Source organism: Denticeps clupeoides, chromosome 17 (assembly GCF_900700375.1).
Source record: "Denticeps clupeoides chromosome 17, fDenClu1.1, whole genome shotgun sequence".
In the NCBI taxonomy this organism is placed as follows: Eukaryota; Metazoa; Chordata; class Actinopteri; order Clupeiformes; family Denticipitidae; genus Denticeps; species Denticeps clupeoides.
In genome coordinates, this window is record NC_041723.1 from 9,508,003 (window position 1) to 9,521,421 (window position 13,419).

At 44.9% G+C, this 13,419-nt stretch overlaps 1 protein-coding gene across 2 annotated transcripts in view; it reads left to right on the top strand.

Annotated features, from left to right (window-relative positions):
* The window catches only part of cdh13 (cadherin 13, H-cadherin (heart)), a 299,980-nt gene that overhangs the window by 16,776 nt on the left and 269,785 nt on the right, over positions 1–13,419 (top strand). The window lies entirely within an intron of this gene.

Sequence of the window (13,419 nt, forward strand, 5' to 3'; positions counted from 1 at the left end):
ACAGACGATGCAGACTGCCCCCCGACAGAAACCACAGGGTGTGGTGGCCTCGGCCTCGTGCTGAGAGGCAGTGAGGTCCCTCTGGTCAGTGATCAGCTCTTATCGAACAGCTGCACCGAACCGCCGTCAGTTCAGCAGCGTCCAGGCCTTATCGCCGGACAGCAGGATGCTCCTGTCAGAAATGGGGGGGGGGGGGGGGGGGCTGCGGCCGCTATTATCTCTGAACAGCCGTCGGGAATAAGACACACTTGACTTTGGTCCCCGCTCGATCCTCTCTGCTCCTCCGCCTGGCTCCGGGGGGGACGTGCCTCTCGGCCGTCTGCGGGAGGGTGGCAGGATTCTGGCGTCCCCATCAGGGCTGGGGTGAAGAGGCCAGGGCTGGTCCTCGCAGGCCTCTCATTGGTTCTCCACTATGCTGTCAAGCGGCGGAGAGAAGGCTGCGAGCGCGAGGGGAATCAGGGAGAGAGAGTGTCACATACGCGTGCCACCCTGCTGATAATCTTCCAGGAGAACACTGTGTTGGGGTAGGTGTGTGTGTGAGTGTGAGAAAGTAGAGGAGAGAAGGACATTCCAAGGGGACTGTAGATGAGTTCTTTGTGTGTGGGGCTGTAAAAGGTGGCGGCTCCTCACCTCCTCCCTGAGGAGCTGCCTGCAGCAGGATGTCTGCACCCGAACCTCGGCTTCCCCGGTCCCCGCCGCCTCTTCATTTTAATGCAAGTCACCTTGTGCCTGAGCCCATCAGCTCGCGACTCGTGGAGCAGGGAGAGACAAACAGAGGGAGAAGAGGGGGAGAGGAGGCAGAGACGAGGTCAGTGCGGGTCTCGGTCTCAGCGCTTCCTTCCGCCACGGTGACGGATGGAGAGAGCGAGATGTGGCAATAAAGCATGATTTATGTCACAAATTAAACTGCTGGGTGTAAACAACTTGATTTATGTTTATTTAGTGTAGCATTAATGATGAAAGCCTTTCCCCACGAGGCTTCTCTTCAGCATAATAGAAAACAAGAGGCTATTGAAGATTAAAAAAAAAAAAGAGAAAAGTTATTTTATTCTAAAGGGCTAGATGAGAATACACAGAAATTAGAAAACACAGCCGCCTCAAGTCTGATAAGAATCAATTGCATATTAAAGCGTTCACACGAAGTCGCACAGCAGACCTGATGCAGTTGCGAAGAAAGAACGGCAGTCTGATGAAGAAGTGATAGCTCAGCTCCAAACCATCTGTGTCTTAGATTAAAGTCCAATTAAAAAGACATTTACATCAGGCAAGAGTGCGGCAGTGAAGACACAACAACTCTGACAAACACGAAGCCACTCCAGCAAATGCGAATGACTGCAAGTGACCTCCGGCCTTGCTTTCCTGTCAACATATCTTTGTTACCCGACCCCTTTGATTAGCTTTGCTGAATCCAATTTTCAAATTCAACAAATCTCTCTTTCTCTCCTGAGATTTCTTATTCCTTTTAAAAATGTCACTTTCTTTCAACGAGAATGTGGATGTTGCAGTTTCAGAAAGTGGTGCCGTAAGCCTAGTCTTGAGGTTGTGAACCATTAGAGGCAAATTGGCAGTTGGTCAGTGATCACTATGTGTGAACCACCAGATCTAGCAGATCTAGCTCACCCACTCTAGCATGTTTAAAATCCGGTCGAGTGACTGGCAATCTAAAGGTTCAGAAAGGGAAGTAGAAGAGAACCAGTTGGGGTGAAAGATCATTTGTCATGATCCCTGGTCCTGAAAAGCACCACACCTGTTTAACAAGAACTGGTAACAAGGACATTGTTCAGGTGTCCTAAATGAAGGTAAACCCTAAAACATTTACATTTAGGGCATTGATCAGGCACCCGTATCCAGACTGACATACAATCATTAGTTACAGAGACAGTTAAGAGTCTTGCTCAGAGATATGATGGTAGTAAGTGGGGTTTGACCCTGTGACTTTGAGGTCTTCTGGTTCATAGGCGAGTGTGTTACCTACTAGGCTTCTTCCACCCCAATAACGACTCCAGGACCAGAGATGGTAACCCCAGTTTCCAATCGTGTAGCAAAAACCCTACTAACCCGATCACAATAATGTATGTACAGCCTTTGCACCCTCTTTCCAACACAAAATCATGCCCAAATGCACAGAAACCGGTGCCGCGCTCATCAAAAAGGCAATCTGTCCCCACTCTACAGAGACACCAAACCTTGCTTGCAGCACAGTGCATCTTGGGATTTTTGAACATGTCACATCCTCAGCAATTAGAAGCCCTAATCTGACACCTGCGTGTGGCTGGGAGACAAGAGGCTTATCATCAGCATTCTGCCTTACCACGGCTACAAGCCCAGAGCGCGTGTTTTACCGCTGCTAGATAAAGCTCCCCCAGTGCTGCAGATGGGAGCACTGGGGAGACACGGAGGGGGGGAAGAAAAGAAAAAACGTATTTTCCTGCTGAGTTACGGTCCTTCCGAGATTATTAAACTGCTCCTGACCGTTTCTGGCAGCGCCTGGTGCCACTTTTTTTTATTGCCAGTGGTGCCAGGGCCAGCGTCTTCACCCAGGGTGTGGCTGACTGGTGAGTTTGAGGGACTGAGGATAATTATTCCCTTTGCCTTGTAGGGAGGCATTTATCTCAGGCATGACAGGCTAGCCTGACTGGGAGCCGTGAGCCCCCATTCCCTCTGCTGTAAATGGATTACCACGTGATGGAAGGATGCAGCGCGGCCCCAGGGTGGTGGATTGGTAGGACGGTGTACAACTGATGGATTTAACCCCCACAAACAGGCAAAGAGAGACGGGCCAGATGGAGGGATGGAAAAGACATGACCAGGGGCATGCGACTGATGATTTGAAGATGATGATGATGATGGATTGAAAGGCGTGTGTGTGGTAGTGGGTGATAGAGGGTGTGATGATGGCATGATGAGGACGATGAGCTTTCAGACTGCCAAATAACACAAGGATGATGGACAAGCAATGGCTGTGCGGTGCATGAAGGAATACGTCCGGCTCCTGTACTGTAGCTGTGGTTATTGTGGAAGAGTTTTTCATCATGGCACAGCTCGACTGGTCAGCATGAGGTAAACTCTTTCCAGCCCCTGTCAACAACCTGCGCAGAGGAACATGGGTGCAGCGAAATGAGAGGGGAAATTGGGAATGAGAGTTGGACTCTTGGGGTTACAGTAATAGAAAGAAGGGTGGCGTATGAGTGATCCTGGCATCTGCATGGCTGCACTCCAAAGTTCAGTCTGGTCCACAGTGGAACTCTCACATGAATCAGGACCAAGATGACATTAGTGTCTGGAAATAAATTCAGGCCTTATAAAGAGCGGTTTTAGAAACACTATGTACACACATGCACAGATGGACACACAAACATGCATACACACTCACATGGACATACAGGTGGACATTTGGGGTCATGCACACATGAATGCCGGTTATAGGCGCGCCACCATCAAAATACATTTTACATAAAAAAATAGGGATGTCAAAATGTTGTGTAATTTTGTAGACATCTTTTCAAATGAAGAGGCATGACTGCTGCGCCAACACAGGATCAACGTGCTTGTAGTGTGTTCATGGTAGTGTGTTCATTACCCTTCTATGACACGGGTCATACATTTACGGATAAATGGCGGATGGACTTAAAGTTTTAAATGAGATTATCTTATTTGCTTTCATGCACCCTATTTTCTCTTTCTAATTGACCCATTCCTGTCATTATGTCACATGCACAAGTGCTACATCAAATTCAGAAATCTTGGCAACTCTTGAGTGCAAAGACTCCATCCCTCCTATCTCCTCCATTATCCTTTGTTTTCTTTGCTTGTAATACAACTTGTTTGTGGCTAATATGCCTTTTATAGCACAGTGAAAATATCCCTCATGGTCACATATGAAAAAGTATGCTATGACACAGTCACACAAGAACACACAGCATTTTCCATAGTGAAGTGTGTGTCAGCAGTAACCTGGAGAAAAAAAGCTGCCCTCTGCTCATGGAGGTTAAACTGCCTTTCGATAGAAATCATACTGCTACTGATGAACAAATGTAGGCAGGGAAAAACACACACAAACACTTTCCCTCATTCACCCTCTCTACACATGCTGACATTCACACCCACATCCCTCCAGGTCACCACAGCACCATATGTCTTTTATCTCCTCCCCATGTTTAAAATTCAGAGGCAGCCGATGCCCGATACACCAGTGTCCTTTTAAAAAAAGTTCTACACCTAGCACCTAGCCAACCTCGGGTGCACTTCAACTCAATTTCACACTTGTCGGCTGGGAGAATGCCCTAATTAAATTTGCCCTGTTTAAGGAAGCGGTGGCCAACTCTCAGGGGCAAGTGTATCAGAGCCTGCGTGTCACCTCCGGTCAGCAGCTCACATGGGATTTTTTCCTCCCATTACTGACCAAGTGAACCCATGTAATGTATGTAAATCAATCAGAGAGCCACCGAATCCACTCCCCTGTCCCGAGGCCGCTCAGGCTCCTCTGGCATTCAGTGCCAGATGCTGTCAGGATCTGTCAGTTCAGATTCCTGGATCATGCCAAGTGCCACCAAAGGACAGCAGCCAGTCTCAAGCTAACTGGGGGGTGAAACAATTATGTCTTTGTTTATAAATGTGGTTGGCCATTGGGCAGCACATGAGAGGGGGGTGAACTCTCATGAAATGTCTCTGAAATACAGACTGTACATTTTAGTGCTCTCATTGGAGATAAAAATAAAGAAATAGTTGTGGCCATCTTGAGAAAACGGGAACTAGGCGAGAATGAGAGCAAAAAAGAGAATCACCATTACATTTGGTTAATCCAGAGCTACTGACAGTCATTGGTTACAGGGTTAGCTCCCCAGGAGCAGCTCAGTGTCAGTGTATTAAGTGTCTGGCTCAGGGACATGTGGACTGGATGCGTCATTGGGGTCACAGACACTGGGATACCACCAGCTATACCGGGGTGGGCAAACTACGGCCCATAGGCCGGCATGTTGGTCTTTTTAATCCAGCCTACTGTAGATTTCCAGGTTTATTACGTTTTTTTATAGTTTACAAACTTTAAGCTACTTAATAATAATAAATATGCTAGAATACAAGAAAACGCTGTTTTCTTGTATTCTAATGATCTCAGTCCTTCACTACAAATAAAGTTGAACTGTTAGTAATGCAGAAAGTCAGACCACGCCACTCCTGCACTGCCAATGATGCACCCAGCTACAATACTCGTGGTTTTAAGCAGTTACCTGAAAAAGGGGTACACAATGATCAGCATATTGTTTAGCACCTAAAACCTTTGCCAACGTCGACTAGGTGGCACATACTTATTATGTGATGGAAAGAGGCTGTATTTCATACATGCATTTTCATTTTTTTGTACTACTAGATATAAAGAAAAAGGTCAAATCATTAAACACACACACTTCAAATACACAAAATGCACATATCTCAAACATTTTATTTCAGTGTGATCATAAAGTACAAAAGGACGATTACTTGAGTGCAGTAGTGTACTTGACTTTTTGCATTACTGACTGTGTAAATATGAACACTCTAATGTCTTTTTATGTTTATTTCTGATATGTATGCATATGGTGCTGGCCTGGCCCGTCTGTCAAATATTAAAAGTCAATGTGGCCCCTGAGCTAAAAAGTTTGCCCACCGGTAGGTAGGTAGATTGATAGATAGGAATAGATAACATTTAGTTATCTATTTAGTTGAGATAATTTATATATATAGTTTTGGTACATACATAATTACTTACAGCACATTACATAGTGCATTGATCTCACAACAGTGCTTCTGTACCTTCAGAACCAACAAATCACCTGATTTAACATCATTTGGGCTGTTTGGGTTTTTTACTTTTATCATGATTCAAGATCAGTTATGACTATAATGTGTTATTCTGGCATAAAACGGATACCTTTCCCTACCAAACATACTGTAGTCTTGTTTCTACAGCAGTATCCATCCTAAATCATTTCTCATTTCATGGCTTTTTAACGTCTCATTAACCATGCTGCAATGGCATTTAAGGCCATTAAGTCTATTTACAATGAAAAAAAATAGCAGCATTGGTAAATCAGAATTGTGAGTAAATGTGTGTGAGAAAGAATCCAAAGCTGAATCCTAATGAGCTCCTTTGGAGAATGCTGCTGTGGGCCTACACCAAGTGTGTGGCATTGCCTCGGTCCAAAAACAGATGCTGCCTCTTGCTGTGGGAGAAGCTCCTGGTATCCCGAGCAGTAAACAGCAGTAGTTCTCCTTCCCTCTGTGCAACATGCCAGCCTCCTCTGTCCCCACCGTTGGCCTTGGCCCGACTTGGTTAGACTTACATGACGGCGGGACGTGCTAAGAAAGCCTCTCTGTTGGTGCAGGACTATAGCTTTGTCAGTGGAGTTAATGAGCACAGCCAAGCGCGCCTCTGATCACCTGGAGGAACGGATGCTGGGCGCTGACATTTCCATTCTTCTGCGAAGTCGCCAAGCCGCATGTCACTCGCTTTTCATTCTCGCCTCTCTCCACCACCGCGCCGTGTCAGAACGGGACAGACGGGCTGGCAGGTTATGGATGGCATCACTGGTGGCGGCCTCGGAAAAGAAAGGTGGCCCTCCCTCCCGTTCCCTCCTGCCGCGCACGGTGGCCACGGGGGACCGCGGCGTCCAACTCTCCTGGCGTCTTGTTTGTTTGCGCCGCGTTTATCAGCAGGGCACAGCAAGAATGCAGAATAAATGTCCTTTTCAGTCTGAGCGCGCCCACCCCCACCCTTCCCGCTCTGTGCCCATGGCTGTCGCTTTTCTTTCAAGAGCCTCCAGGTTGCAGAGGGGCTGCCACACCTGTCTGTGCTCCGCCGCTGGCCCGTCGTGTTCCGCTTTCAGCTCGTAAAGGGTAAGGATCCAGGGGGGAAATGGGCTGTTTGTTTTTTTAGGGGGCTGACAAGTGCAGATGAATGAATCTGCAACGTGTAGAGTCAATGCAGACTCGTTACGTTTAGAATGGAAGTAAGCAAACACAAGTATTAATAATGCTAAAATTGACAAATATTAATAATGCTAAAAAGACATTTGCATGCCTGCTAGTGGTGCGAACTAGACTGCGTGGGTTCGGAAAGTCGAGTCGCCCTGATTGGTTTTGTCTGTCTAATTGACTATCCTCATGGGTGCCTGGCGGAGCGGAGGAGCATGGGAGATAATTTTAGGCTGTGTGACGCGTAATTGGACCCTCACACTCATCTCCAGCACGCTTGTCCGTCTGTGTCTGACTCTGAGACGCCAAAGTGGGAACATATGGGATCACTCTCACTCCATCTTTATACATATCTCAGCATGAGGACCAGGGAGGATGAGACATTGGGATGACAGGAGGGCCAAAGAATGGATTATTTTTTTCTTGCATTGATTGACTTTCCCCTCCAGACAGCATCTAATCACACCTCTGAAATATATATGTATATTCCTGGTTTGTGTGCGAAAGGCGGGTGAACCAGAGTTTAAGTGTGAACCTGGGTGTCTGGGAAATGCATTTAAATGCATTACACCAGGGAAATGGCCATAGACGTGGGCATTACACATACACAGGGCCCTGGGTCAGAAATAACCCATCCCTGATCCATGAGATGGGATGGCCACACTATGACCAACTGGCGAAAAAAGAGAAAAGTCTCAGTTCTCATTATACGGCCTGGTTGCCCAGAGTGTCGGCATTATTTTAAAAGCACAGAAACCTGTTCAATTAATGTCGTGTTTGGTGTGAAGGCATTGTCTACAGGACCTCAGCAAATTTCCCTCTACACCGACGTCATTAAGTACATATGTACCCCGGTGTGTATTTAACGCATGCCAATCACTCACCCAGCAAACAGCATGACCCTTATATGAAGGCATTAATATGAAATGATCCCGGTGCGCATGTCCTGATGAGGCCTCATTGGGCAGCAGCAGGCTGTGAAATTGAGTTGGGATTGGCTGCTGAGGGTGAAGGGACACTTTTAAAGGAAGACATTCTTCACCCAGGCCCTGGGGGAGATTTTTTTTTTCTGATGCCAATTAAGGCCCAGAGACTTATTTGCAGTAAGGTGTGCTAATGGCTCTCAGTTCTTGGGTTTTGGTGCAGGGCAGGAATCTTTAGTGGCTTCTGAGGATCTGAGGCCAAAATATACTTTGGTGGCAAAGAAGGTCAAGATTTCATTTTTATCTTCTGCCAGTCCCAAATGACAGATATTAGAATATGCATTGTCTAATGCACGTGAAGTCACTGGACCTTTTCACTGTCAAATATCTGGTGTCACCAACATCACCCAAGAACCTACAGAATCTGCTATAGATGTGTGTGAGGAAAACTCAATCCAGAGGTAGTTGCAGTCTCCATCTAAGATTCTGAAAAGTCTAAACAATCAAAATTTTTTTTAAATAATTATGAGTAGCACAGCATTGAGTGGGTATTTTAAAAAAATGTCACCACATACATTTAAATGTGCAAATTGATAAGATCATTTGGTTAATTTCGGTGGATCCACTATGAAGGCATGGTGACAGTCTCATCATGCAACTCTAGACTGAAATAACTTTTCTGACATTGTATACGTTTAGTGAAGCAATGCTTAACCAAAGCTACCAAACAAATATGGAATTGTGCAGTTTTTGTTTCTTCTTCAGTGTTCAAGCTCATGAAAAGAGACACATAAAGACATCTTTGTGTAAGAGAATCCTGGAACAAAAGGTTCAAAATGTGAAATTGAATGCCCCCACTGTGCTCCTTCCCATCACTACTAGCTACTTCCCATTAAGTCCTGTGTCAGCTGAAAGAAGTCCAGCCTTTTGAATGGTCTGACCATAACTGGGAAGTACAAGTATTATCCAGTGATGCCTCAGGGCAAAGGCCGTGTGCAATCTTCAGAGTGATTAATCTGTTGAACATTTTGAACTGCTTTAGTAAAATGAAGAGAACGTGTCTCATTTTTTTTTTTAGCTAAACCATGCTCATTCAATAATTCTAGTATTTTATTGACATTAAAAACTGCTTCACGGAATTGCACACATACAGTATGCGTGTGAATGGTTTAATATAGAACGTACAAAAGAAGGATATATAATTACGTTGAAGAGTTGTATTAGATGACAACAACTGTGAACTGCTATATAACCAAAGAATGGGTATGATACCCTGTCATGACCCGAACTTTCCTAGTGTACATGTTTTGTGTACGCTCATTTTCCATGATTGTGCTTACCTGTGTGTAATCTATTTAAGTATCTGAATGTGTCTAGTCCGAGTGTAATCATTTTGTGTTATGTTACTCCATGGAGTTGTCCATGTACCGTGTTCCTGTGGTTGTCTGGATGTTCCTGGGGCGTGAAGAAAAAAAACGTGTTAGTGGTTGATACTGCAGAATGTGGGTTTGTCTGGACAAGGCATTTTGTAACTAGGAATGTCAGAGATGTAGACTCATCCATTTGAGTCCACATTCATTTTGAGTTTGTTTATTTCTTTCTATGTGTGTATGTGCGTGTGTGTGCACATGTTTGGTCAGTGTTTGGTCAGTAATTACATTCGGCTTTTTGTTGACAGCTCCACACCTTTCCGGGTTTCTTTCATTCACCAATTTGTTGTTATCCCTGGTATGCCAAAAGCATTTGTAGCTAGACAGTACCTTGGACATCTTCACTCTTTCCTTAATGCAAAAAAATGAAATGAAGAGGAACAAAAAGTCAGCTGCAGGTTTTGCAACAGCAATCCCAAATCCTTTTAGCAGTGGCGTCTGACCTCAGCCTCCGGGGAACGTTGTCATCCGTTCTCGCCTTTTTTTTCCCCCTGCTTCTGTCATGGCCACTTCCCACTATTACTTTGTTTTCGTGCTCCTCTCAATTTGTTTCTCCCCACCGAAAAAGAGCAGAGGTATTTGGTTATCACTGTTGGGCTTTAAAATGACATAATGACATTTGTTTTCCCTGTCATTGTCTATGCCTCGCCTTGGCGGCTCCGCGTCAGCCGCTCTCTGTTTTCCTCTTTTTTTTTTGCGGTTTGCCTCCAGACACACGAGCAGACATGACGTGACTGTCCGTATGTGCGTGCCCAATTCAGGGGGAGGGTTTTGGCCGCTTGGGCCACGTTGTTGGTGCATTTGAGGTGGTGCTGTGAACAGGTGTTCCTTTCTCTTGGCACAAAAAGCGCGGCTCCCAGGAACAGGCCGGGTGTGGAGAGGAGCGGCAGCAAACTCTGGCTGCTGTAGAGGAGCCCTGAAGGAGGGGCACCGACGACCATATAGACTTGGCTGCCTGGTGCCTGGCCTGCCTCTCTGCCTTCCTGCCAGGTGGCATGGGTTCCTGTTTGTTCCTGGCTCGTCACGAAAACACGAGTCGCTTCCAAAAGCTGCGTGTATGTGTGTGAGTGTGCTACGGTGGCTCAATGTACAGGTTAAATATATCACTTGTTTTATAGCTCATAAGCCAAATTTGTGCATTTCAGATTCACAAGTTGACTGTTACTTGCAAGTATTTTAATTATTATTATATATTATATTATCTGTGAGAGTGCTTTTGCCATTACTTGCATTCAAATTAGCAATTGACAAAACTATGAGCCCCATGATTTTGTACACAATCATTGTCAATTAGTGTAATACTCTTCTACTAATTACTAATGTTAATACAGCCAAAATGTATTCATAATTTGAATCGTTAAATAAGAATCATTGAAGTTAACAATAAATTACTCTGATGAGGTTCATTGGAAGATCACAGTTGCCTAGCAACATATCAGATAAACCAACATAAGGTGTTTTCACCGTGTTTGGCAGATTATGAAGTCATGTGTTTGAGGTGTAGAGTATATCAGTTTTGTTTCTATACATTATTTACTTAATAAGCCAAAAATGGATATCATTTTTATTAATTTAGCAAAACACCATGTCTGATTCCTCCTAATAGGAAACATTTAGACTCTATTTAAAATGCAATCAAAAAACGAAAGACATTTTTTGACAGTGGAAAGCTCGCTTTCACTGTGCACTTTATAATTGGCTTTCGTGGAGCTCAGAGAAATTGCTCAAGTGCTTTTAGAAATCAAAACAATATTTGTGTCCGCTGGCGGACCTGTGTGTGGTCCAGCATGAAAGCTCTCCTCACCTAATTAGCTTGTTTGTTCTGTATTAGTCATCTTAGACCCCCCACCCCCCAAAAAACACATTACAGAACCCCACCTCATCCACCCAGCCCCAGAGGATGTTTTGCAGTTTTCTTTCCCTTTCATTTGCTTCCGTTATTTATGATCACCCTTCATCTTCAGACTGAGCAGGTTCATTATGAATTAATGGATGGATAATAAATGAATGCATGTATACTGATAAATGAACAAATGCCCACGGTTTTTCTACACCATCTCACACTTTCACATACCCCACCCTCCGCCGACCTGTTTCTTGGCAGCATGGTCTACTTTATGTCTCTTGTTTGGCTGCCACCAAATAGTGCAAACAAGGTTAAAACCCTAATTCAGATGCATTTGTGCTGTATGATCCCCAATTTTTTCCTCTCTCAGCCAGGTCAGGCTCATTCTCGCACAGGGAGCAAGTGTGTTTTTGTGTAATAAAAGTGCGTTCATGTGTAAAAGCACTAGTGTGTGTGTGACAAGCATTCTAACGCAATGTTCAGGTCCTAGGATTATTCAAATGCTCTTCACGGGCCATGTCTGTGTGTTTGAGTGTGAAGGAGTGTGTGTGTGTGTGTGTGTGTGAGGAATCCTTGAGTCTCACACTGCTGAGCCCAACTACTACTTCATTCTCCTGTAAGCAGCTTTTGGAGGCGTCCAGGCTGTAATGGGATGGCCCTCATTCTTTTATTAACCAGAGGGATGGCCTGAGTGTTTAATTATTGCCCTTTGATCACTGGATTTAGTGAATGGGTCTTTTTTGGGGGGGGTTGAGTGTGTGTGTGTACAGCGAACACAGGTTCTGGTATGTCCTTTTCTAACTTAGAGACTTTGGGAAGGCCACTTTTCTTATCTATTGTTCGTCATGGGTATCAAGGTACCCACGGCATGTAATCAGTAATGTTCACACAGACAAGGCCAGACCATTGGGAGTTTTACTCCATTTAGAAAACGCTCAGGGCCATGGCCCACACCCCATCATCATCCAAAAATCGCAGAGAGTGCATGAATGTGGAATCATTTATAAAGATGGTACTTTGCATATATGGATGCGATAGCCAGTTGTTTTGTGAGGGAAGAGAAATGGACGCGTCTGGAGATCAGTCACGTCACCGGCTCGTGCTGACTCCCAGGATCCCACAGTGAGGGTTGGCAGCCCAGGTATCGCTCCGTCAGTCAGCATGAAGGGCAGGAGCAGGCACGCGCGGCATCAATCATACATTGGGACAGCGTGCCAGTGTAAAGCTTTGATAAAGAGTGTCGTTTGATCCCAAACCCCCGTCAAGGACTTATTAAAGGCCTGACACTTCGTGATTTACGATGTGCCTTCCCCTGCCAAGCCGGGCGACTCCAGGAGCTGAGGGCATTCGTGCACACACACACACACACACACACACACATGCACATAGTTTCTCATACAGTGTTAGGGATGTGCAGAACACACACACATACAACTTCAGATTCACACATTCTCCAAATGCAATAAATGCACTGGGAATATGTTCTGCCCTGGAGAAACAGTTGTAGAAATATCACACCAATACCAATATCATTGTGATACCAATCAAACATTTGGACTATAGCGTGTAGAGTGAAGAAATGTATTTAGTGTTTTCTGTATCAGGAGAAAGCAAAGTCTGTTTGATGAATCTGTCTTTTCAGTCAGACTGCTTTGTTCAAAAGGCGCTTCATGAGATGCTCATTGACACGAGTGAATGATGAAGTGTTCAGCACAAACCTTCAGTTGGAAAACCATCCCGGTTAACTTTTTGCCTTGCTTTTGTTTATAACATAACCTCATGTGTTATTTTATAGTACTGTGGCTTTAGTTTTGTTCTATAACGTGTGTCCAAACTTTTGACTGGTAATGTATGTGCCTGTACTACAGGATCGAGCATTATAAATACTTAAAACAAAAGTGTCTGGGTTTGAAGTGAATTGGTGGTTACGGTGTTTTTTTTACATAGCTGTCTGTAGAAAAGTTTATTAAAGGCACGCACACAAGATCATTCCAGTCTTCCGTTACCCAAGCACCTTTTGCTACACGGACGGATTCCCTGAGACTCTGAACATAATTCGGGATCAGAGAAAAGACAGAAGGCAGTGCTTCATACTGATGAGGGTAAGTCAATCAAGATGAAGCTCAGGCAGGGATAGAGGGCTGCTCCAGTTGTTGGGGAATTATTCCAGGGATCCCTAACCCTTTAACCTACTGTTTTGTATATAAAACATTTTTGCACTTCTTCCTAGGCGTGACACTGTTCATCTCTTGAGCGGCAGGGCAGTGCT